The following is a 27,448-nucleotide window of genomic DNA, read 5'->3' as shown; positions in this document are numbered from 1 at the left end:
ACTTTATAAAATAATAATTACATACATCGATCCAACTATGTGCATATATGACTGTTTACCAATGATCCAGCAGTTGAATCACCATTTGTCATTAAGCCAACATTAGGTTCACATTAATTGCATAGGGAAAAAACATCATGGTGTGAGAATGAAATCTAAAAAAGACATGTGTTTTTATTTAAATTTGGTAAATTAGATTTGGTCAAACTCTTATCTACTTTTGACAACTCTAAACTCAAGATTAAGAAAAAGGACAAATCATACAAAATATATAGAGGAACTATACATTATTTATAAAGTCTATATATTATAACTGCTATTGAAAGGAAAAAACGTAAATATGGAATGACTAAGATAATGTATAACATCAAGCCTTTAAGCTACCTCTTGTAACTGGGAACTTTTACTGTGATCATGCGATAGATATTGTCGGTTAAGTTGTTCAAGAACCTAAAATATAGTTGTCGCCATGGACTATATTGACCAAAATGAAGCCAAAAGTTACACATAAGCCTGTAATGAATCCAAGTATCATACTCACATAAAATGCACGATTAACAACAAAATTTTCATCTTCGTTTGATTCATCAACATTTGCTTCATGTGGTGGTTCCTCTGCGCCACACAATTTGTCAAGTGGCTTCCCACAAAGATTGGAATTATATTCATAACTTGAAGCCTAAAAACTTTGTAGTTGAGTGCCAATTGGAATTTGCCCTGATAAATTATTATGAAATAAATCCAACATGGTAAGGCGATCAATTTGGGTAAGACTAGTAGGAATTGAACCGAATATCTGGTTTCTTGACAAATCAAGAAATTCAAGTGAGGTTAGAGGGAATTTCTCCTGTCAAATTGTTTCTTGATAAATTTAATGATATGGGCTCAAACAAATCCTCTATCTCAATTGGAATTTCTTCTGATAATTGGTTGCTTGAAAGATCAATGCTTTTCAACAGCAATAGCTCATTGTTTAAGAATATATGATCTGAACCTTTCCATGTCAACAATGAATACAAATCATAGTAGTTCATGTACTTTCTAATCGATCTAATGCTGACAGAATACCCCTGGTGTGTATAATCTGTTAATGAAGTCTTTTGAGTCATTGAAGTAAAATTTTTTAAGCATTTGGGAATTCTTCCTGATAGACTGTTGAGTGAGAGATCCAAGAGCTGAATGCCTTGTAGGTAACAGAGTTGAACTGGTAAACTTCCAGAGAGGTTATTCTTTCTGAAGCTTAATATTTGCAAATCTTGATATATTTCCTCAATCCAAGAAGGGATACTTCCTGATAATCTATTTTCTCCCAAGTCAAACATTACTAACTTTATGCAATTCCTTAGGGAGAAAGGGATCTCCTTGGTTAAGCTATTGTTTCTTAGTAGTAATGCTTGAAGTTCAACAAGTGCTCCCATTGAAGTAGGAAGCGTTCCTGAAAAATTGTTGTGACTCAAATCTAAATACGCCAAATGATTTGAGATAGATTGGTTGTTTGAAAGGTCAAGCTGGCCTAAAGCTTCAACTGTCCCATTTGCACAAAGAAAAGAAGAAAAGTCAGAAAATTTATTTTGAAATAGATCAAGAAATGCTGATCCCCTAAGAAATGGTGGAACAGGGCCTTCAAACTGATTGGATGCAAGGACTACAAAATGAGGAGTAACCTCCAAGGGAAAATTTGGAATTGTACCTTTGAGGTTATTGAATGAAATATTCATTTTTGTCATTCCTTGTATTGCAACTTTACACCAAAACCATTCTGGAACAGAATCTGATATTCCACAGTTAGAAATGTCAAGAATTTCTATGTCATTTTGTGTGTGGAACCATTTAGGAAAAGTTGGACCTAACTTGCAAGATTTCAATGTCCAGTTTTGGCTAAATTCTAAAGCAAAATGAAAGTCACTGATTACACCTCCCAAAGAGTTCAAATTCATTTTGAGAGTCTCCAGCTGAGTAGGAAATCGAATATATTTGGGAATCTTACCATTTAGCCTGTTTTCATCGAGAGATAAAGTTTTTAAAGATGAGAATACTGAGAAATCAGGAAGTGTACCCTTGATTTGATTCATTCTCAGTTCTAACTCTTGCAGTGAGGATCTAGCACATCCTGACAAGTTTTGCATTATCAGTGGAAGTTCTTCATTGAAACTGTTATTTGAAAGGTGTAACGAACGTAAAGTACATGTGCTCCCCAAAGATTTTGGAACTCCACCTTCCAATGAGTTTGATTCAAGTGATAGAGACTCCAATTGAGGTGGAAATTTGCTACTATCAGGTATCTTTCCACTCAACCGGTTCACTGAAAGATCCAATATTTTCAAATTGGAGAACATTGAAAGATTGTAACTTAGATAAAACTCTCGTAATGAGTTCCTCACACAGCCACCACAGATAAGTCATTAACGATTGATGAAAGGTCTTCAGTCGTATTGTTTCCATATATGTTTAAATATTGTAAGGTGCACCTATCTATGAAGGATTCTAACGCCCCACCCTTAAGTCTATTAGAGGAGAGATCTAGCCGCTCAAGAAAATGCATCATCAAACCAAAATGATTTGATGCAGGAGCCTCCAAGAGGTTCTTACCACAGAGGTCAAGCTCAAAAAGATTGTAACTGATATTTGACACCAAATGGAATATCATGGATGATGTAAACTTGTTCCAAGAGAGGTCAAAGACTGAAAGGGAAGTATAAGAATTTAACTTTGAAGGGCTCAATCAATGGATGAAATGATCAGAAAGGCTACAATCAGACAAGCTTAATTCTCTGAGTTTTTGTAAATTTCCAATGATTTGTAGCCAACTATGAGAATTGTTAAGATTAGCCATCAAACTTAAGTCAAGATGGGTCAAAGAAGTGAGATTAGACAACCAAAAACCTCCATCATGAAGTTTGAGAGTCCCACCATATCCAAGATAAAGCTTCTGCAAGTTTGACAGTTTCCAAGTTGAGAAGGTACATTTGCTTCTAAAGAGTTACCCTTAAGATCTAGATGTTGCAACTTGGAGAGATTTCCAAGTTGATAAGGGATTGAACCCTCCAGGGAATTCCCTTCAAGAAGACCAAACTGGCTTGAAATTCTTCCACCAAAACCAGAATTTGACAAATCAAGGTATGTCAAATTTCTTAGAGAAGCAATGAAATATGGGACTTGAATACCTTGAAATTGATTCCAACTGAGGTTTAAAACCTCTAAGTGTTGCAACTCCATGAGTGAGTTGCTGATGATGCCACTGAGAAAAAAACTCGTCCATAGCAAACCAATCACCATGAAGGTCAAGTACAAGTATGTGGTGAGTTAAGTTGCTACAGACAATACCTGTAGAGAATAATTCAAATAAGATGAGTGAAAGTCGACAAAAAAAATCTATAAACTATTATTTTAAGATTTTAAATTAAAAATACTGTAGAATATGAGATAAAACTCAATATCTCATAAATGTCTCACACATATATATAAACATAATCTTTTCCAAATAACCCCTCAGATAAAAATATAAAGCCATCAATACCTTTCCATTGGCAATTAGCAGTGGTCCAAAACGAGAGCATGCCATATCTATCAACAAAGCCAACCTTTAAGTGGAGAAGTGCCAGCCTCTCCCTCTGCATGCAGCTCACCCCTTTTGCACAAACACGGTAATCCTGAGATAGCAAACAAACAAAAATTAAGACCAGAATAAATTTGATATAAATTGGCATCATTTTTTAAATTATGGTCATGAAAACTGTGAAATTCACAAACGGATAAGCTGATACCGTGAAGAATCACAATGCCAATGGCCTTATATATCACATACTCTATGGACTAGAAACTTCTTTCAAGAACAAGGACTAGAACTTCTTTCTAGAATAAGTATGGTAAAATTGTTTTTGATGATGAACTCTGAAAATGTTCTTTCTTAAGTGCTTAAACTGTTAGATTAAAATTAAACTCATATAGGATAGAGTCTTGGATGCATAATTCATATATGATAGAGTCTTAGTTGCATGAGATAGCAAGAGTGCATAAATATGGTGAAATGTTTTTGTACTAATCAATTAAACAAAGTCCACAATCAATTAAAGTGAGTCAGGACTGTACTGTTTGTTTTAATAACCTAATCGATTAAAACAGAGAGTTGGGCCTAATCGATCAAGGAATTAACGTAATCGATTAAGTGTATCAATTTTTGTATATCGTATATGTATGTGTTCTAACTTGTTTCAATAATAAAGTAGATTCTATTTTTCTGAAAAAAAAAGTGAAACAATAACAAAAGAACACATCAAAGAGTTGTCTTGAGACATTCTTGGAGCAATCAACTAAGCATTTTGAAGGATCTCAAGATCTAGAAGGTTTCAAGAAAGAATAGTCAAGAGGGTTGTTGTGTTTTTCATCTATGAGATCTACACACACTGGTGCACCCAAGTTTTGTATTTCTTGTATAAATTTCGTAGTTGCCTTAGCTAGAGAGGCAGGGCTGTGAAAGAGTGTGTTGAGCCTCTCTTGTTTGTATTTCTGTATATTAGAGTATGTGAGGATACAATTTAGAAATTCTTTATTTTCTTGACCTTTACAATATAGTGAAGTCTCTCTAAGATGACTGGATTTAGACTTAGATTAAGAATCAATCTAGTATAAAATAGTGGTGTGTTTCTGTTTAAGTTTCTGCATTTTTTTGTTGGTTAAAATCATTTGTAAACAGATTTCAAAAACTTAAGTTTTTTTTAAAGAATTATGAAAACTGGTTTAAATCCAATTCACCCTATAGGGTTCCAATTTAACATTAATAATTCATCCCTTGATAAACTCTTTTATCTTTCATCACATCACCCGTAATTCCTTACTTTTTTCATTAAATAAAAGGCACAATGGTCATTTTTGTAATTTACTTTTATGTAATAAGATGAAATATATTTCTACTTCTATTTTATCAACTTCATTGAACTAATCGTGTTTTCAACATAATTTGAACATTTCTGAGTACTTATAAACGTGGGACTTTAAGATAAGTTAAATTTAAGTTTTGTTGAAGAAAAAGGTCTACCTTGATGATAAATGAACAATAACTCTCTGCAAAAGCACTAAAATGGTGTAATTTTGTCTTTTAAATTACTGAAAAATGGTGCAATTTTAAAAATGAAGAAATCATGTTAGCTTTGTGTGATTTGATAGTTAAGAAGTTGTCAACTTGATATGATTTTGACTTATTAATGTGAAACAATTAATTTTCTTTTTTAAAAAAATTATTTACAAAGTTAACAAAAGTTCACTTTATATTAAAATACATTGAAGTCGTTTCAAGTGCACGACTTCAATTAAAACAAAAATTACCATACATTAAAATGGTACCAATCTGATATGACTTCAATTTATATCATAATACATTAAAATTATACTAAATTAGCACAACTTACTTTTTTTTAATTTTTTTAAAAATTTACATTATTTTTGTGAATTTGAAAATAATTGGACCATTTTGGTACTTTTTCCCTCAATAGATACCTATTTTAAAATGGGGTTATACTATTCAATTATAATAAAATAATGATTTAAATATTTAGTTCCTATTTTTATTGAGTTTTTTCAATTCGGTGATAATATTTTTTGTTTCAATCAGATCTTAATTTTCATTAATTTCATACAATTTAATTTTTCATCTTAACCTCGTTTACATAGTCAACAACATGGTGTATAGGGTGATAATTTGATTTTACATGGCCCGTTTTAATTAAGTTTTTTATTTCATTTGTTACTTTTAAATGAAAAAACTATAAAATAAGTTTTAGGGTTTAATTGGGGCTTTTTTTTATATTGGAGAATTTTTAAAACTGATGTCAAATACGACACGATGGTATTTTCATTAATATAAAAGAATATATTACATCCGTTACGCAAAGAACAAATGTAATATTTATCTTTTCCAATACCTTATTGTTTGGCACTGTCACTAGTTCCTCCCTCGGTGACCCTTCCCTTAATCGTAGTTCATGTTAATTTGTCTATTAAAACATTAGCAAATAAGCATTCGTTACTAACAATTTCCACAGTAATTCATTATTATTGCTTGTGTAAGTTATAGGGAATTCCTCTTTAATATTTTGGAAATTCAATCGGAGAAGCTTTCATGATTCGCAATAACCCTAATATGATAAGATTTATCCTCACCATTTTGAAACTTTTAATTCTTTTGTTTGTTTATCTATCATCTACTTAATCTCCCCTTTCTATCACTTTAAGCATTGTATATTATGCTAGTTAAAAGGATTCATTTTCAGGTCACTCTTCAATATAAATTTATAGGTGCTAACACTAAGAAAATGATTTTTAATTAATAAAATAAATAATATGGTACTTATTGTTCAAACCAAGTTTCGATGAGTGTAATTAATAAAATAAATAAAATGGTATTTATTGCTATTATTAGTAAACATGGCATGGGTGCACCTATTGCAATAATTCATTGTTAAGAATCTTTGAATTTTTGGACATGATTTGAATTCACACAGTATGTGTAATAAGGCATATATAGTAATTATTTCATTCAGAACCTCAAATTCGACCTCAGAACTTGCTTTCGACTTTGATTTACTAATCTTTTTTGTTTGTGATAAATTAACCAAATTCTTTAAAGAACTTCTAGATTTTGTTTTTTTTTAATAAAGTTGACTGGAACAATTGCATGTAGTTATTGGAATATTATTTAGGTTTAATGTCTCCGTAGGTCCCTATTTTGGTCATGAATTTCAAATAGGTCCTCTTCATTTTCGGCGTATCAATTGAGTCATTGTTTTTGTAAAATTGAATCAATTACAGGCCTGCCGTTAATTTGGAGAAACGGCCGTTACGGTATTGGTTAGGTGGCATGGTTGACTGCAGTAACTAATCAGACGTGGCATTTAAAACGATTTTTGTATTAAATAATTGGTATGCACGTTTGATTATTCAGTTTTGGGTAAGGGCATACTAGGAAATTTGAAAAAATTAAAGGCCAAAAGGTTTTAATTGACGAATGCACATGAGATTGGGGAAAGAAATTGAGGGTTTTTAATATTAGGGTTCGCGTGAGAGGCCAAAAATGGGATCCTAAGTTCGATCCAAAAATCAGGTGTATCTTTGTTCGATTCGAAGTGGGAGGGTGCGCGTTCTTTGTTCGATTCGAAGTGGGAGGGTGCGCGTTCGTGGTTCGATTCGAAGTGGGAGGGTGCGCGTTCTTGGTTCGATTCGAAGTGGGAGGGTGCGCGTTCATTGTTCGATTCGAAGTGGGAGGGTGCGCGTTCTTGGTTCGATTCGAAGTGGGAGGGTGCGCGTTCTTTGTTCGATTCGAAGTGGGAGGGTGCGCGTTCTTTGTTCGTTTCCAAGTGATGGATAATGAAGTGCAAAAGTCGCATTCTTGTTCATCTTCGACATGCAATGGGTGGCGGAATCAAAACTGTGATGTCGTTTTTCGTGGTGGTGGAGTATCTACCATTGATGGTGTATCACCCCTTTGCCTCTGTGGACAGAAAACAGTGGTAAGAACAGCTAGAACTGCTAAGAACAGAGGGAAGCAATTCTGGAGTTGCCCTAAGTACAAGGTAAGAACGTGTAGAAGTAGGGTTTTGTTACTCCTGGAAAGTGGTTTTAATTTTTATTTTTTTCACAGACTGGACATGAAGGTGGTTGCAATTTCTTCAAATGGTGTTGTGAAGACGGTGATGACAAAAGCTATACGAATGTGAAGTGGGAAGAAAAGCATGAGTCTTTGTCAAAGACAAGAGAAATGGGAGGTGGATCGAAGATGATGAGTGATTTGATTAAATCTGTCAACGTTGTGGAGAAATGGATGAAGGTGTTGACAGGATTAGTTATTTTGATTTTTTTACTTAATATTATTGTAATTTCAATATGGATCATAAATCCATAATGTAGTAGTGTTGATCGTATTCTTAGGAAGAAATTAGCTGGGTTTTTCTGTTTGTTAGGATGGAACTGTTTATGTATATGACTAGATGTAGTAGTGTTTATGTATATGACTAGATGTGAAGGAATGAAGTTGTGTTACTGAAGTGATAAACATAATAAATTGAGGTTTTGGTTTAATTTAGCAGGTTTTAAGCCTTTTGAAAATTGTATAATGTTTATTTTATTGACAGCAATGTTACATAATAATTAACGCTCGGTCCGGTCGTCCTACCGTGTGTATCGCTCGTCAAACTAGGTCCTTGTTCCCTAGCGTTCGGTTTAGTCGTCGTCCCTCGTGTACCGCTCGTCCACCTACGTCCGTGCTCAAGACCTTTCGGTGTGGTCGTCCTCCCTTGTCTAGCGCTCGTCCAACTACGTCCTTGCTGAAGAGCGTTCGGTCTGGTGGTCCTCCCTTGTCTAGCGCTCGTCGAACTACGTGCGTGCTCAAGACCGTTCGGTGTGGTCGTCCTCCCTTGTCTAGCGCTCGTCCAACTACGTCCGTGCTGAAGAGCGCTCGTCCAACTACGTCCGTGCTGAAGAGCGCTCGTCCAACTACGTCCTTGCTGAAGAGCGGTCGTCCAACTACGTCCTTGCTGAAGAGCGTTCGGTCTGGTGGTCCTCCCTTGTCTAGCGGTCGTCCAACTACGTGCGTGCTGAAGACCGTTCGGTGTGGTCGTCCTCCCTTGTCTAGCGCTCGTCCAACTACGTAATATAACCAAAACATTGTAATACATCCAAAACAGTTCCTGGTCATTGACAAAATAGTTCCTGCTCATTGTAATACATCCAAAATAGTTCCTGCTCATTGTCATTCATTAATGTACATAGCAGTAAAACAATTAACCTTGTTCCTTAGACTATTACATAACCAAAGTTCCTTAGACTATTACACACATCTATAGTTCAGCTTCCTCATCATTCATACACACTTCAGATAATTGCGATGATGGCATGATTGGTTCTTCGGTTGCTTTCGGGCAACGACTCCTGTTGTGCCCAACCTCCCTACATATCCCGCATCTCTTCCGCAAACCACCCTTGCTCACTCGTGAATCATCCTTTCTGATCTCCCACTGCTCCAGTCTTCTTTTCCTTTTAGGTCTTCCAGGCATAACCTTTTTCCTAGGAGGCATGACATCCGGATATGGTGTTAGGTCCCACATGTTATTGCCGTTGATGGGATATACGATTGATGCATAGGTTTCTTCATAGGTGGACTTTAGAAAGCAAGCCGGAATGAACTGCTGGCCATCAATATTAAGAAACTTCATTGCGGCAAGGGAGTGACAACATGGAATTCCTGTGATTCTCCATCTCCTGCACGAGCAGGAGAACTCGTCTATGTTTACAACAAATTTTTCTCCACTTTGGGAGACGTGTCTTACTTCAAACAGTTTGTGTGCTGACCAGCTATAAAGAAATAAACATTTATAAACATTTAAGTTTCTGACATAAAGTTTACGAAGGAATGAATAAACATTTATGAAGTTATGACTAAAGTTACCTAGGTATCCAATTCTTGGTTGCTTGGGATTCCTTTGTAAATCTGGCCTGGATCTTTGGACAAATTGGTCCTGAAAATGATTGTATCTTAGACCTGTTTTTTGCCCATCTTTGCATTATGTATACCCTAATTTCTTCCAGCATTGTTATGATTGGTTTAGTCCTGGTGTGAACCAAGACACTGTTGAAAGCCTCAGTGATATTGTTGACCAATGTGTCACATTTTGGTGTTGGACTGAATCTGGACCTTGACCAATATCTACAACAGATGATATATACACATGTTAAAACTGCAACTAATATGGACAAACATAAAATAATATAGAAAGGGCAAAAATAATTAATACAAATTGTCAACCTTGGAGGGATGGCAATCAAATGCTTGAATGCGTCTTCATTTATATCTTTAATGTTTCTCATCTCCCTTTCCCAGTTTTGTGGATGAGTGGCAGTAGCTGCCCTCCACATCAGCTGTTTCAGATTTTTACCAGGAAACTTTTTCCTAAAGTTTGAATATAAGTGTCTGACACAAAATCTCTGGTCAACACCTGGGAGTAACTGTTGTATGGCTGGTAGTAGACCCTGTGGTGTTAACATAAATGATTTATCACCATATCAAATTAATGAACCAATATTCCAAAGAAGCAATTTAAATATGATTATTACCTTTTGTTGGTCGGAGACAAAAGTAATTGAAGAACACACTTCTCCACCACCAAGATCATCAATCAAAAGTTCCAAAAACCACATCCATGAATCTTTGTTTTCGACTTCTACCACCGCATATGCAATGGGCAACATTTGATCATTTCCATCCCTCCCAACAGCCGTCAACAGCTCACCACCATACTTCCCTTTCAAAAAGGCTCCATCTAATCCAATTATTGGCCTACAGCAGACAAAACTGTCTTTGCATGCCTTCAGACAACAGTAAAATCTCTTGAAAATTAACTCACCCTCATTATTCTCAACATGGACCTTAACTGTAGATCCTGGATTTCTTTCCAACAACTCATGCGCATAATCATATATCCTCTTATATTGTTCATTAAAGGACCCATCAATTTCATTAGATGCAATAGCTTTGGCTCTATAAGCCATAGACCTTGATATACCTATGTTCCACTTCCTTTGAACTTTTTCACGAATATCAACACCCTTCATCTTAGGATTTTCCTGAACTGTTTTCACCAACTTTTTGCTCAACCACTTGGCGTCAACTAACTTCAGGTTGAACTCCCTGCTGCATGTATGAATGTCTTTTTTAGTTCTCAGCTGCCATGATTTTACAGCCTCCATATAACCAAAGTATATTGTCCATGGGCATTCTCCTTTTGCACCAAAGCACTTCATCCTCAATCTTCTCTTGTCATTTTTTACAAACTTTATATTCCTCCCATTTTCCAAGGCATACCCTTTTACAGCATCTAAAATATCTTGCTTTTCTGCAAAAAAAGTCCCAACTTCCCATATAAAGTCTACCATACTTTTTGGCATACAAAAAATACCAAACCTCCCATAACCTTCACTGTCATTAACCTCTTCATCACTATCTGTTGCACTAAAAAATTCCTCAGATTTCCACTCAAAATCTGACAATCCTCTATCGTCATGACCATCACATTCAACACTGACATTATCACGGTCATCTTCACTATCATAAAGACTTTCTACTTGTACTTCTACATCTACTTCGACATTACAATCTACATCACCATCTATATCACATTCAACACTCACATCTACTAGGCCCTCTAAGCACTCATTAATTCCATGTACATCACCTTCTTCAGAAGATGTACTCCAACTACAAAGATAAACTTCATCCTCCATGACTCCTTCACACACATTCAACTCTTGCTCTTCTTCAACCTCATGCAACTCTTGTACGTGACCATGACCTTCAACCTCTACTTCAACAGCACCACCATCTTCTTCACCCTCGTTCACCTCTTGTAAGTCACCATCAACTACATCATTTACTTCAACACCGTCACCATCTTCTTCACAAACATTGACCTCTTGTAAGTCACCATCAACTACACCATTTACTTCAACACCGTCACCATCTTCTTCACAAACATTGACCTCTTGTAAGTCACCATCACCTTCACCATTTACTTTAACAGAATCACCATCTTCTTCAACCTCTTTTTGTACTGTACCATTACCTTCAACTTCTCCTTCATCATTAGTAATGTCTTCAAGCATATGAATGACTTCGGGATCAGAAACTACATGGACAACGTATAAGTGAACTTCACCATTAAGCCTAGCTAAGTTAGCCATATGCATGGCACCTCTGTCATCAATCAATTGTTCCAACCTATTTTCCAACACTAAACCCCCTCCTAAACAGTACCATAAATCTTTCAAATTCTCATATCCTAAACTTTTGACTACACTGACAACCACAAAAAAACTCCACCTGTCAGGGTCAAAGGACAAAGTTGTTGTCTCCCCTTCATACTTTAGGGTACTATCATTAATGAACTTTCCTCCATGGTGGAACACACACACAATAGCGTCCTCCATTACGTACAACACAACATAAATATATCTACAGACCTATTATGAAAACATATGACGACAAAAAAAATATATATTAAAACAGGCACAGAGATCAAATAACTTTAAACATACGCACTCAGACAAAGTCAAATAACTTTAAACATACATGGGGGACCACCAAAATGCAATCAAAACCAGAGACCAAACCATACATCAATGGGGGACCACGTATTCGGTGTAGTTTCGATTGAATAAAAACGAATACAATAAAGCACAAACACTTACCTTCCTTTAGATGAACCTCCACTGACCACGTGCTTCAGCTTCTTGCGTCCAACAACAAAAGGACCCACAGACACCGCCCACTGCATGCACTCTGCCGCTTCAGGTCGAACTTACGATCGCGATTTTTGGCCTCTCACGCGAACCCTAATACTCTAATAATCTTTCCCCAATCTCAATTGCCCTTTAATTTTTTCAAATTTCCTACTTTGCCCTTACCCCAAAATTGAATAAACATACGTGCATACCAATCACTTAATACAATAATCGTTTTAAATGCCACGTCTGCACTCAACCATGCCACCTAACCAATACCGTAACGGCCGTTTCTCCAAATTAACGGCAGGCCTGTAATTGATTCAATTTTACAAAAACAAGGACTCAATTGATACGCCGAAAATGAAGAGGACCTATTTGAAATTCATGACCAAAATAGGGACTTACGGAGACATTAAACCTATTATTTATTTCGCTTTCTTTATTTTTATTATTATTATTGTAACATCCCAAATTCTCACACTTGAAAACATTACATGTTTTTGACTCAGATTTCAATTATAAAACTATAACTTGAGTTCTTCTATCCCTTCCTTCCTCGGCACTGAGTCAGATGACATTCATTCATCTGCTCTCGTATAACGAATTATATGATCATCGCACATATCCAAACACAAAACACAAACAAGTAGGGTGAGCTAACATGCAACCAATCATTTATGAAACATGCATATTTACTTTGATACACTCAACAAACCTCAGATAATAATTATGTCAGACACACTCATACCATCATACAACAATCACATCATAGATACTCATCCATTACTTTGATACACATGGTAAAATGACATCGCAAGACTTGTTACTTTATAACCCGACTCGTCCAGACTAGAATGATTACCGAGCTATGGCGCGTTTTGCACTCGTGGTGGCTTATGAAACTTGGGCTCCCCCACCCTACCACACTCACGAGGTTAGTCTGTTATCACTCACCTTGGATCATACTGGAAGCACCCAAGACTAGGACCTCCTGCTACTCCTCACCACATGGTTCAATCCTCTCTACGTAAGAAGAAAGACCATTGGAGTTTCAGGATGACCCCCAAAACTGAGCTACCATGCAATCATTCTACACACCCCAGATCACCACCATGTATCCTCTCCTTGAGGATCATGGAATTACGTCCATGAACCATACTATCACTTTGAAACTTAACCCAAGACATGAATAACCAGATATCATCATATTATCACAGTGAATCCAACATATCTCATACATTCACATACTTCCCACATAAATCACATCATACTATGCATTCCAAACATTCTACTCTTCAAAATACAACTACACATACAATTTAAGAATATAATTATTCAAGATTTTACTCAATTCAAATAAATTTACTATTTCGTAAAAACATTATTCTTCACTCATATCATTAATTAAATATCTGAATTCATCAAACTAATTAACAAGATAGATATTGAGGTTTTACCGAGGTAACTCAGGGACAAAATTTTAAGTGGTTTTCGGTTATACTCAAAATGCGGAACGAATTCCTCTGAATGGTCATGATGACTTAATATGTCTTATGAACTACATACTAAAGTTTGGGCTCAATCTAACGGTAAATGAAATATATCTGAAGTTTTTACCATGATAACTTAAGAACAGAAATATAGTGTTCATCAGATTTTTCAAACCTTCAAAATTACTTTCTCAAAACATAGACTTCCAATTACAAATCCGATCGGTCAACATGTAGTAATATATCCTACAAATCATATATCCAATTTTCAGGTTGATCTAATGGTAAAATAGGCCAGAATCTATATTTTACCGAGGGGACTCAGTAACCAAATTATAGGGGTAATTAATTTACTCAAACAAGTAGGATTTATTTCTCCAAGTAGAGACTTCTAATTGATGATCCGAACGGTCAAAGTGAAGAAATAGGTCTTAGGATTCATATATTAAATTTTTAGCTAAATCCAATGGTAAAAACAATTAAAAGGAAGGTTTTACCACAGTAATTCGAAAATAAGAAAATTATAATCATGAAAACTAAATTTATACAAGTGAATAGATAAATACCATTTCCAAAATTTTAACATGTTCATAACTCATATTCATGATCATAACATGTATAAAAATCATGTATAAGAAGGATTAGCTCTCCTACCTCTATTCTAGACTTCTCTTGCTCCGAATTCGTTTTCCCCGAAAATCCTCAAGAGCCTCTACTCTTCTTGCAACTAAAATTACTTCCTAACTCTTTCTTCTCTATTTCTCAAGGTTTCTCACTTGATTCTTACTCTCTTTGTGCAAAATAGCCTCCCCCTCATGGCTATTTATAGTCCAAAAATTTTATTATTCATCATTTTTTTTAATATTATTTATTATTTTAATTTCACCACTTACATAATGGATTCACCACTTACATAATGGATTCCTTAATAATGACTTCAAATATGAATGCTTTCTCCATTATCAATATTTTTTTTTTTACAAAAAGGTAGAAAAGAGTTTGAACCCATCACCAAAAATTTCTACCAATTAAGCTACCAAAATTTCTTATTTAAATTTCCACATTTTATAAACTTATTATATTTTCTATTCATTAAGAAATTTATTACTACTAATAATAAAATTGTTACTATTAAGGTAAATAATTTTTATGGGTCTTACAATTATTATTATTATTATTATTATTGTGATATTGCAGATCAAGCGGTGGTGATAGTAAATGTGCTTCTTTTTTCTTCCTTTATCTTATTATCTCACATATTTATTGTTTTGTTTATCATTTTATTTTTCCCGTTTCCTCCTCTATAATCTAAGTATTTTTCGTTTCCATTACCTTATCACTAGTACAAAAATGGTTTTTTATACTTGTTAAAAAATGTTTTTTATACCTATTTTTGAGTAGGTATAGAAGCAAGTGGTATAAAAAGTTTACGATTTTTTATACCAACTCTTGAATCGATGTAGAAAGTTTTATTTTTTATAACTGTGTTGTTCATAATAGGTATAAAAGTCTTATATTTACACCTGGTACTATGAGAGCAGGTATAAAAAGTCTTTTTCGTTGCTAGAGTGAAAATTTTCTTTTTATACCTACTAGTGCTATAATAGGTGTAAAAAACAAGACTTTTTATACTTGATGTCACTTTGACCGGTGTAAAAAGTAACTTTTTTTTAAATATTTTATTTGTATGTACTATTATCCATATTCAGATCTACATAAGATCCAATCCCAGAATACAGTTTAAATAATCAATAACAAGTAAAATAATCAATATTGTTTTCATTAACACATCAAAAAGTAATATTTACTTTCCTAAATATATTTACCTAACATAAGTACTTAACATATTACACATAAAATAGTTCCTAAACTCAAAATGTAATATTGAAACATCCAATAATTTACAAATGATTAAAAGAAATACAGCTCATTGCTCCCGAACATCCTTTATAACATGTTGTTCCATTGGAGACGTGTCATCAAATATCTACACAATGAAGATTTATTGAAGATAAATATTGTCATGTGATGTCTTCTGTTAATCAGTAATTAAACCTTTGACAGAAGGATGTATTGAAATAATAGTTATATTTTATGGATTAATTTAGAAAAGTTAAAAAAAAAACAGTTTCCTTCAAACACTTATATTCACTAGTGCAGTTAAGGGATATGGCATCGGTTGTTTTGGCTCATAGACAACGATTCTTGAACCGAGGCATATACAGGCGAGACAAAAAGTTTACCCCTTTTTGCCTCAGTTGCGAACAGAGGTAGTATTGTGGAATCTAGTGCCTCGGTTGGGACCTGAACCGAGGCAATAGAATATTTTTTTCTTTTGCACCAGCCTTTCCCCGTCGCATCTTCCCTCTCCCGACAACTCCCACTATAATTCACCTCCCCTTCCTCCGCCTCATACTTAAACCCCAACCCCATCACCCCATTGTCAACATCATCCATAACAGTCCCAAAATCCCCATCCCCAACCCATCCCAACTCGGTTGCCGTTAGCCTCCGAGCTTCCCATCACCACCGTCAGCTCATTCCTACATTAGCCCAACATAAAGCACACAAGTTTTGAGCAAAGGTGGGAACTTTGCGCTTCAGCTCGTTCCGGCTCTTCTTGACCTCGAGATCCGAGTCAAAGGTGAATGGTAGTGCAGAGTTGGGTGTTAGCGGTGGTGAATAATGGAAGAAAGAAGAGAGCTTGAAAATGGGAGAGTTGCTTACAAATAGAGTAGTGGTGGCGTCACGGTGGCTTACCATTCTGGCATCGAGAGCAATGGGCGGGAGAAGGCGTTGGCGGTGCTATCTCTGAATCAAAATCGGAGCGAAGTTGTTGGCGGTGCTGTGACGGCACGACGATGGATGCACGGAGAAGACGACAAAGGCCACCCGCGAGAGAAATCGAAACGGAGATTCGCCTTGCAACAGTTCGCGTTTGGTCTCTGGTCGAAGAGAAATCGAAACGGAGGTTTGCTCTGGTCGAAGAGAAAGAAGGGCTCTGGTGGAAGAGAAAACTCTAAGAAAGGAGGGGCTCGATGGAAGACAAAGTACTGTAAATCATTTTGAAAAAATAAAGCAAAGGATATTACCTCGGTTTCACAAGAACCCGAAGCCGTATGCGAGCTACTAAAGCGGTTCTACTCAAACCCGATGCCTAAACATCTTTAAAAAAAATCAAAATAATTCTATATGCTTCGGTTTGCTTCAAAACCGAGGTCGTAGCGTATTTCAGCACCGGTTCTGGATAAACCGAGGTAGTCCATGCTGTAGCGCACACATTTTCAGAAGAAAATCAGAGACTTTAGACACCGGTTCTGCAAAGAACCGTGTCGGTATGCCCTTGGTCAGTTTGACTTGTAGAGAGCAGTAAAGAGAGTAGGTGAGTTGCAGAGAGTTTTGTGCCTCGGGTTCTTTCATAACCGAAGCAGTATCACCTATAGGCACCGGTTCTAAAGCTGTTTTTTTACTAGTGATTATATAGTACAGTTTTTCCTCCTATTTATGGTAAAAAAAGAAGGAAGGAAAGGTTTCATTATCTTCCTTGAAGAGGTGTAGAGATAGCCTAAAAAATTGAGGGATCCCAAAATGTCATTACTCTTTTATACTGGAAGTTCAAAGCCTAAGGTGGTTAAGGTAATATATATTAAGGTAATATATATTTATTCATTTTTGTAGGTTTCTTTCAAACATTCAACGCATACAACAATTACAGAGGCATTTTATATTTTAATATAAAATATTATTTTTAGCAATTTAAATAATATACTTCCATTGTTTTGAAGTTATAAAACTTGTTACATAACTAACTATCTTAAACCTAAACCTTGTTATATCTCTATTTCATCATGATGTAAGAGAACTTAGGCTTTGGAAATCAATTACATCTAAAAGGAGAGTCACATTTGTTACAACTAGATTGTCAGCTACTGTCTTAATCCTTTGTAAACAAAGTACATAGTGTAAGAATATGTTGATAAAATTAAGATAACCAATTGATGAGAATGTTTAACTATTGACTTAGGTCTTTCTTTGCAATTGACAAATTATGAGATTTTAATTTATTATCAAGATATTTTTAATCTTCTGACGTATGACTATTCTTTTATAACAGTTTAAATTTTGGACTGGTATATTTGTTATTTAATTTTAATTTATTAATATATCAGTTTTAATTTTATATCAGTTTAAATTAGATGGTTATATCAAGAAAATAACATCTCTAACAACTAATAAAACTTTTGCATTTTCAAGTATTTCTTTGGCAAACGATAAGCAGTAGATTAATTCGACCAGATTTGGCATTAAGTTTTAGATGAAACCAGAATATATGAAGGTACAAGCTAGCCACAGTAAACTCAGAATTACCCTATAGAAGAATAAAGAACCAGGAAATACTAAATACAGACATGTTACAATTAACAAAGGTATACAAGCAAAATAAAATTATCTATAAATGGGTTTCGATTTCATACAGAATTATATGATCACCTCATTTCTTAACCTATCTATTAGAAGGTATATAGTATAAATCGGATCACCTTATTTTGCACCAGATCTTAACAGAACCATCTTTTGCTGCTGCAAAATAATGGCTCTGACACACCACTATTCTGCAGCAGACACACTGGGGTAGAGGGAAAAAGTAAATACTTTTATATATGTGTCTATTATATATCAAATATTTGGTTTTTATTTAAAATATGTATTTTTATGATGTATATACCAACACAACAAGTTTGTCTTGCAAAATAAGACTTTAGGTTAAAATACCTCAAGTCTGGGAGCTAAATGTGCAGTCAACAATGCATAAAATGACGTGTGACATCGGTACCCAACATAAGTAATGCTGTCTTTAATTAAAAAACCTTAAATTAGGATACACGGAATCTAAAGATACTATTTAGGAAAGTATGAAATCTGATCTAATAATTGTAATAATTATTGTTTTTGTAAATATCGTTAACTTCAGAATGATTTTGTAGGTTCTCTGTCAAGGATCAGCTACATTGGAGAATATACTCTTACAGTTTAATTTTTCTCTGTGATCCGATTATCAGGGCAAGCTAACAATCTAAACTTTTAAGTATTAGTTTTAATTCTGAAAGTGAAATTGCATTGGTTTTAAATCTGATTTGATGTTTAATTATGAGCTAGTAGCAAGTGCATATCACATAAGCCATGAAATGCTTCAGCATAGTTTGGTTGCAACTCTGAAAACCTCAACATAATTCATTTCAGAAGGAAACCGCGAAAGAAAGAAGGTGAAGTATTATACATTGAAAGATGAATTCTACGAAATATCCATAGGGGAGTGACACTTTAGTAATTCCCTAACAAGATATACTTAACAACTGTTGGATAAAAACAAAAATGGGATTCATCCACATGCCGAAAAGAAGGGTTAATGTTTTCATATACCATATGTTGAGGAAGAATGTCTTCCACCTTTACTAAAGCTCCATAAATTGCTCCAATGCACCAACTATGTTTCTTGTCCTTTCTTTCTTCATTTATTATAAAATGAATGCAAAATGTGCAACAAAACACAACTCACCAAGAATCAAAACGGTGAAGAAAGAATTCAAGAGGAGAAAGAAAGAAAGCCACGGGTACTACCGTGAAGAGAGAAACATCACCGAGAGGTGAAAGACATTGTGTAATAGAAACTGTGAGTGTGTAAAAGAGAGTGTTTTTGTATACCATCCGAGAGGGTGAGATTTATTGAGAGATCCTCAGAGAGTGAGAGAAATACTGTAATCCTACTTTCATAGTGGAGATAATTTTCTGGACTAGGTCCCGTGGTTTTTTCCGAGAGGATTTTCCACGTTAAAATTTCCGGTGTTATTCTTCCCTACGCATACACTTTTATTTTTACGCTTCCGCATAGTGCCCATTTTGGGTTAGCAGAGGAGGGAACAAATACCGTTGTTTCCCAACAGTGGTATTAGAGCCACTAGTTCGAAAAAGTCAGAATCCTGTGAAACTCAAGATGGAAGGAGACATGTTCAAGCTAACTACGGATAATTACTCCTACTGGAAGCCGATGATGGAAGATCATCTATACTGCAAGGATTTGTATGAGCCGATCACATATCCGGAAATTCCAGAAGGGAAGACCAAAAAAGATTGGGAGATTCTGAATCGTAAAGTAGTGGCTATGATTTGGAAATACATCGACAAAAGCTTGTTTGAGCATGTATCGACTTATAGCAATGCGTATGAGTTATGGACAAAGCTTGAATCTATGATTCAAAAGAAGACTCCGAGAAATAAAGCTCACCTTGTCAGGTGACTCGTAAAGTTGGAGTATTCTGTCGACCTGAATATGATCGAGCATCTCAACACCTTCAAAGGTATTGTGAACCAATTAACGAAGGCAGATATGAAGATAGATGACGAGTTACAACCTCTTCTACTCCTTAGTTCTCTACCGGAGAGTTGGGACACATTGGTGGTCACTCTCAGTAACTCAACACCAGATGGAAAGCTCAGGCTGGATAACATTACAGACAGTTTGCTGAATGAAGAGTCCAGAAGGAAAGAAAGAGGAATGAGTAGTCACTCAGAAGCCAATGTTGTTGAGAATAGAGGAAGGAGTGAACAAAAAAGCAAAGGAAAACGTGAAAAGTCACGAGGAAGATTCAAGTCTCATTCCAAAGGTTTGACATGCTTTTATTGTGGAAACGATGGCCACAAGAAGCAAGAATGTAGATTCCTGAAAAGAGATCAGAAGAATGGAACGATACACCCTGATGTGATAGATCCCAAAATGAAGTTGGAAGAAAACACCACAACAGCGGTGGTATCAAATGATGAGAATATGTTCCTTATAACTGAGGTAAACTATCTAAATATTGCTTTTGATGACTGCACTTGGATAGTAGATACTGGATCATCTTTCCATGTTACTCCTCATGAGGGATTCTTCTCATCCTATCAAAAAGGAGACTTTGGAATAGTGAAGATGGGTAATCATGTCACAAGCAAAATTGTGGGCATAGGAGAAGTGACTTTGACGACAGAAAATGGAAACAAACTTGTGCTGAAGGAGGTAAGATATGTGCCATAAATGCGACTAAACCTTATCTCAGTCGGTAAGCTAGATGATTGTTTGCTCGTGGCAAAAAGGAAGGCTCTTTGTATGTCATACAAGAAAAGATATGCAAAGGAGAGACAAATGTTGCTCAAGAAGAAAGTAAGGAGTTGTGGCACAAAAGACTGGACCACATGAGCGAGAAAGGATTAGAGATCCTTGCGAAAAATCATCTCCAAAGTATAAAAGGACAACCACTTGAATTATGTGAAGACTGCCTAGCAGGTAAGCAGCACAGAGTATCTTTCCATAAATATGATAATAGAAAAAAAAAGAGCATATTTTGGATCTTGTGTATTCAGATGTCTGTTCAACATCCGAAAAGTCCCTTGGTGGAGCTCAATATTTTGTTACCTTCATTGATGACCACTCTAGAAAATTGTGGGTCTATCCTTTGAAGAGAAAAGATGAAGTTCTACGAATCTTCAAGGAGTTTCATGCCTCAGTTGAACGTGAAACTGGTAGAAAGTTGAAATGCTTGAGAAGTGATAATGGTGGAGAGTATAGAGGTCCATTCGAGCACTATTGCAAGACTCATGGGATCAGACATGAGAAAGTACCTCCCAAGACACCTCAAATGAATGGCGTAGCTGAAAGATTCAACAGAACGATTGTCGAGAAGGTCAGAAGCATGTTGTCTCACGCAAAACTTCCCAAGTCATTCTAGGGGGAAGTCGTGTTAATAGCAACTCATTTGATCAACTTATCACCATCAAGACCATTAAACGGTAAGATACCAGAAGAAGTATGGTCTGGTAAAAAGGCCTCATATCGCAACTTGAGAGTCTTCGGATGTAAGGCGTCAGTTCACATTCCGAAAGATGAAAGAGCAAAGCTCGATGCTAAGGCGAAAGAGTGCATATACCTTGGTTCTCCAAGAGATGAATTTGGCTTCAAATTATGGGATCCTGCAAACAGAAAGATTGTTCGAAGCAGAGATGTGGTGTTCTTTGAAGATCAGACAATCCAAGACATCAAGAAAGTGGAGAAACCAACACTTAAGCTGATAAGTGGTCAAAGACCTATTTGATGAACAACTTAGGGGGAGAGACTCGTCAAGTTGAGACAAATCAGGAGTTACAACTTGATGAGATGGCTGAAGAAGCAGATCAACCTAATCTGACAGTAGAAGATCAAGCAATTGAGAATGCTCCGCAACAAACCCAATTGAGGCGATCAACAAGGCAGAAGCAACCGTCAAGAAGGTATTTTTTAGATGAATATGTTAATTTTACTGATGAAGGTGAACCTCAAAGCTTTGTAGAAGCAATGGAGATGAAAGAAAAAGACAAATGGTTGCAAGCCATGGAAGAAGAGATGCAATCCTTAAAGGAAAATCAGACTTATGATTTGGTAGAATTACCAAAAGAAAAAAGAGCATTGCAGAACAAATGGGTGTTCAAGCTCAAGAATGAAGAGAACAACCCAAGCCCAAGGTACAAAGCACGAATTGTCGTGAAGGAGTGCAACCAAAAGAAAGGAATAGACTTTGATGAAATATTCTCACCAATAGTGAAGATGACATCCATTAGAGCGATTCTCGGTCTGGCAGCAACACTAGACCTGGAGATTGAACAATTGGACGTCAAAACAACATTCTTACATGGAGACCTAGAGGAAGAAATTTACATGAAGCAACCAGAGGGTTTTGAAGAACCAGGCAAAGAACACTTTGTGTGTCGTCTGAAGAAAAGTCTCTATGGTCTGAAGCAAGCTCCAAGACAATGGTACAAGAAATTTGATTCCTTCATGATCCAACATAATTTCAAGAAGACCTCCGCAGACCATTGCGTGTTTGTGAAGCATTATGAAAATGGTGAGTCCATCATACTTCTCTTATATGTTGATGATATGTTGATTGTAGGGAAGAACAAAATTAAAATAGTTGTTCTCAAGAAGGCATTGAGTAAGTCTTTTGCCATGAAAGACCTGGGTGCAGTGAAGAAGATACTTGGAATGAAAATCTCCAGAGATCGTTCTAGAAGAATGTTATGGGTATCTCAAGAAGATTACATTGAGAAGATTCTCAAAAGGTTCAACATGCACAATGTCAAATCTGCTCGTGTTCCAATTGCTGGACATTTCAAACTCAGCAAGTTGCAATGTCCAGAGAATGAAGAAGAAAAAGTAGAAATGAACAAAGTCCTTACTCTTCTGCCGTGGGTAGCCTTATGTATGCAATGGTTTGTACAAGGCCAAATATTGGCAATGCTGTAGGAGTTGTGAGCAGATTCCTATCAAATCCAGGAAAGGAGCATTGGGAAGCTGTTAAGTGGATACTAAGGTATCTAAGAGGATTTGTCAAAAGAAGCTTGTGTTTTGGCATTGGAGATCTAAAGCTAATCAAATATTTTGACTCATACATGGCTGAAGATGTCGATTCAAGGAAGTCAACATTAGGTTATCTGATTACTTTTGCAGGGGGAGCTGTTTCTTGGCAGTCAAAGCTACAAAAATGTGTGATATTGTCTACTGCTGAAGCAGAGTATGTAGCGGTGACCGAAGCCTCTAAAGAGATGCTATGGATGAAGAATTTCCTAAGTGAATTAGGACATGATCAAGATGATTATGTGGTGAATTGTGATAATCAAAGTACCATTCATCTAACCAAGAACCCCATGTTCCATTCACGCTCGAAGCATATCGACATCCGATATCATTGGATACGAGAAGCGTTGGATGAGAAGAAATTAAAGATAGAGAAAATCCATATAGACTTAAATTGGTCTGACATGATGACTAAGTCAATACCAACCAAGAAGGTTGAAGATTGTTGTAATGGTGCTGGTGTCGTGGTACCTTCCAACTAAAGACAGGATGCAATGATGGAATGAAGGATGCAATACCCATTTTTAGTTTTATGGGGGAGTTTTGTTGGATAAAAACAAAAATGGGATCCATCCACATGCTGAAAAGAAGGGTCAATGTTTTCATATACCATATATTGAGGAAGAATGTCTTCCACCTTCACTAAAGCTCCATACATTGCTTCAATGCACCAACCATGTTTCTTGTCCTTTCTTCCTTCATTCATTATAAAATGAATGCAAAATTTGCAACAAAACACAACTCACCAAGAATCAAAACGGTGAAGAAAGAATTCAAGAGGAGAAAGAGAGAAAGCCACGGGTACTACCGTGAAGAGAGAACCATCACCGAGAGGTGAAAGACACTGTGTAGTAGAAACTGTGAGTGTGCAAAAGAGAGTGTTTTTGTATACCATCCGAGAGGGTGAGATTTATTGAGAGATCCTCAGAGAGTGAGAGAAACACTGTAATCCTACTTTCATAGTGGAGATAATTTTCTGGACTAGGTCCCATGGTTTTTTCCGAGAGGATTTTCCACGTTAAAATTTCAGGTGTTATTTTTCCTACGCATACACTTTTATTTTTACGCTTCCGCATAATGGCCATTTTGGGTTAGCAGAGGAGGGAACAAATACCGCTATTTCCCAACAACAACCCACATATTAATGGTTAAGATGGGATGCTAGCATTCTGCTGAAACCAGATGCAACAAAAGGTTGCTCATAGTAAACTCCTAAAATATTAGCTTCTTTGCTTTTAACAAAGCCTTCCATAATGAACTGTCATAATGCTAACTCTCCCAATATATAGAGGCCAAGAATGGATTTATATTTCAGAGTGAAAACACAATGATGCTCACTAGGAATATGAAAAAGATGATTATGAAGAAAATGGCTAGCTTAGAATTCAACAATAAAATGTACATGTGCTTGGAAAATGTGAATGGAAGTGGAAATCTAGAAGTTTCCTAATTAAGTTTCCTGAACTTCCACGAGTATATTTGTTTGTGGCAACAACAAACCCTGTTCTTGAACCACCCATCATCACAACCAACATTGTGTTGTCTCTTCTAGCACATTATTATCCCACCAACAAACTTGCTTGCTATGTTTCTGATGATGGTTGTTCCCCTCTTACCTTCTATGCTCTTGTCAAAGCCTCCAAATTCGCTCAGTTTTGGACAAAATTCAACTAAGAGCACCCTTCAAGTACTTCTCCAGCGCTGCCACCATCGACAGTGAACACTCGCCAGAATTCAAGCAAGAATGGTCACGAATGAAGGTAACTATACATTATTGTTATTCCTCTTCAATCAATGAATGATGTCACTTCCATATCCTACTTTAACTGCAGGATATGTATGACAATCTTATCCTCAAAATTCAAGATGTCACAAGGAAACAAATTCCACTACAACTTGATGGAGAATTCACAGTTTTCTCTAATACAGAACGAAGAAACCATCCAACCATAATTAAGGTAAATAACACATAGCAGTAAAACATATTCATGCATCTAACCAGATGGGATACAGATGCTTTAAAATTCTCATGATACATGCTGTAAAATATATAATTATAACTCTACAAATCCAAATAGCTAAACATACATGGTAGACTTTACTGAAATAAAAAAAATGATTTTCTATTATATACTAATAAGAATAATATTTTAATATATATCGTTGCTTTCTAGAAATCATTCATATATATCTAGAAAATGTGAATGGAAGTGGATTTATATATCTGTAATCATGTTTACATGGTAATCAAGGAAAGCAATACGCACAGAAGAATTCAATCACTAGACATCAAAGAATTTTAATTAGCCACAATTTTCAAATTAAAAGGAAAAGAATAACATCTAGGCAGTAGATGAAATAAACATATTTTCTCAGGAAAAAGTATAATTAATTAACCATAACATTAAAGCAGCAATAACATAAAAAATACCTCTCTGAGTTGTAAGAGTTGTTCCCTGGTAGCACACGCTCACGACCACCTTCTAACCGTAAATTGAAGCGGCAAAAAGAAACTAAAATACAAAATGTTTGCCTTAGACCCTCAAGAGAACTTGTTTAATCGATGCAAAACCGTGAAGGAACCAAGGAACCCTAGAATGGACCGATTGATCAGTGGAAAAGGGGTTTTAAACGGTGGAAAGGGATTATAATTGGTAGAATGAGACTATAATCGGTGGAAGATGAGGAAGTGCGGGAGAAACCCTAACTTGAAAGTGAGGAAGATGCTTTGTGATGGTGAAGGATGAGCTCTCGAGCCACTGAAAGTGAGGAAGACGACTCTGAGAAATGCTCTCTGATGTGCGAAAGAGAAAAAGACGACGCTGAGAAATGTTGCTTTACCCAAACGTGAACAACTTCAAACGCAAAAAAGAAGATGAGAAATGCATAGTGAATGAGAAACACGAGCAACTTCAAACGGGAACAAGAGTTTTACCCAACCACCTCAACACGAACAGACAACAATGGTAATCGAAATGAAGTTTTGCACAGAAAAGAAAGTATTGCAGGAAAAACAAACTGAAAATGTGAAATAATCTATACCTGATATGATATTTAACCGGTGTAAATCAATAATTTATACCTCCTCTAAAATTAACGGCTATAAAGAAACTTTTTATATTTATTTTTATTGTAACCAGTGTAAAAAAGTTTTTTATATTTACAAAATTGCCATTATACCACTTTCTATAGCTGCTGAATTTTGATAAGTATAAAAGATAGTTATAAAATGTATATTTTCCACTAGTATGTTGTTTTAGTTTGCAGATAGATTGAATGTTGCGAACAATGGCTTCATTCAAGGCCTTATAGAGTTTGTCTCTGTTTGCCTTGTCTTTCAATGCTTTGCTACTAGAAGACATACAGACCTGAGAACAACTCTGGTAATAGATGCTTCCTATGCAATTGGAAGGCCAATTGGGCATATTCTTCGAGGTTAGTAAAACTAGTATTTAGCTGTTGTTATGAGAGTGTTCTTTTTAAATGAACTAGGTAAAACATGTGCTATTCATAAACTGTAAGAGATACACATGAAGGTAAATTATTTAATATCACAAAAACTATATATAACATTAATCTTTTTTGGGACCGAGAGACTAACCTGCTGACGTGTTTGGGCCGCTCGCTCGATTCCAAACTCCTGCTATTGGCCGATTGGCGTTGGCAAAAACCGATCGGTCTCCTTCTTGACGAGGGAGGATGTACCTGCAAAAGATACTCCGACGCTCAAGTTAGGCGTGTGATTTGAAGAGCCTCGGCTCTTAGTTGAATATTTAGTGAATGATTATCACTATTGAGTATTTGAGAGTAGCGTAGAGTGAATAATGCGTAAGTGGAACCTACCTGACTTTCGGCCCTAGCTTTGTATTTATAATTTACCTCATGGATCCTAAGCTGATATAAGCCCAATAAAATATAAACAGAATAAGATATAAACAGATTACTTGAAAATCCGGTTGGTTGTTTATAACCTGCTTTATCAATATCTTTAATTAGATATTCTTTGATTATTTTATCATCTGCTGGACTGTTGACCCAACAATAGCTTAAGTGCTAACCCAATTGCGGCCCAATCTTTGACCTGAGTGGATGGACCGACCGGTCTTAGTCACCAACCGCTCGGTTAATATTTTATACGATACAATATATATATATATAGATATTTTATTTATAATAAAAAAAATATAAGTTAAACTAAACTTACAAATAAAAAATAATAACAAATTAATTTAAAATTAAATATTTATATAAAATATCTAATAATCTA

General features: G+C 35.7%; 1 pseudogene; it reads right to left on the bottom strand.

The window, feature by feature from the left end:
• Nucleotides 1-442: 442 nt before the first annotated feature.
• LOC108344194 (receptor-like protein EIX2) lies at nucleotides 443-6,855 on the bottom strand (annotated as a pseudogene).
• Nucleotides 6,856-27,448: the final 20,593 nt, after the last annotated feature.

The sequence above is a fragment of the Vigna angularis genome, chromosome 8 (genome assembly GCF_016808095.1).
Source record: "Vigna angularis cultivar LongXiaoDou No.4 chromosome 8, ASM1680809v1, whole genome shotgun sequence".
Classification (NCBI taxonomy): domain Eukaryota; kingdom Viridiplantae; phylum Streptophyta; class Magnoliopsida; order Fabales; family Fabaceae; genus Vigna; species Vigna angularis.
This window is presented reverse-complemented; position numbering and strand designations above follow the sequence as displayed.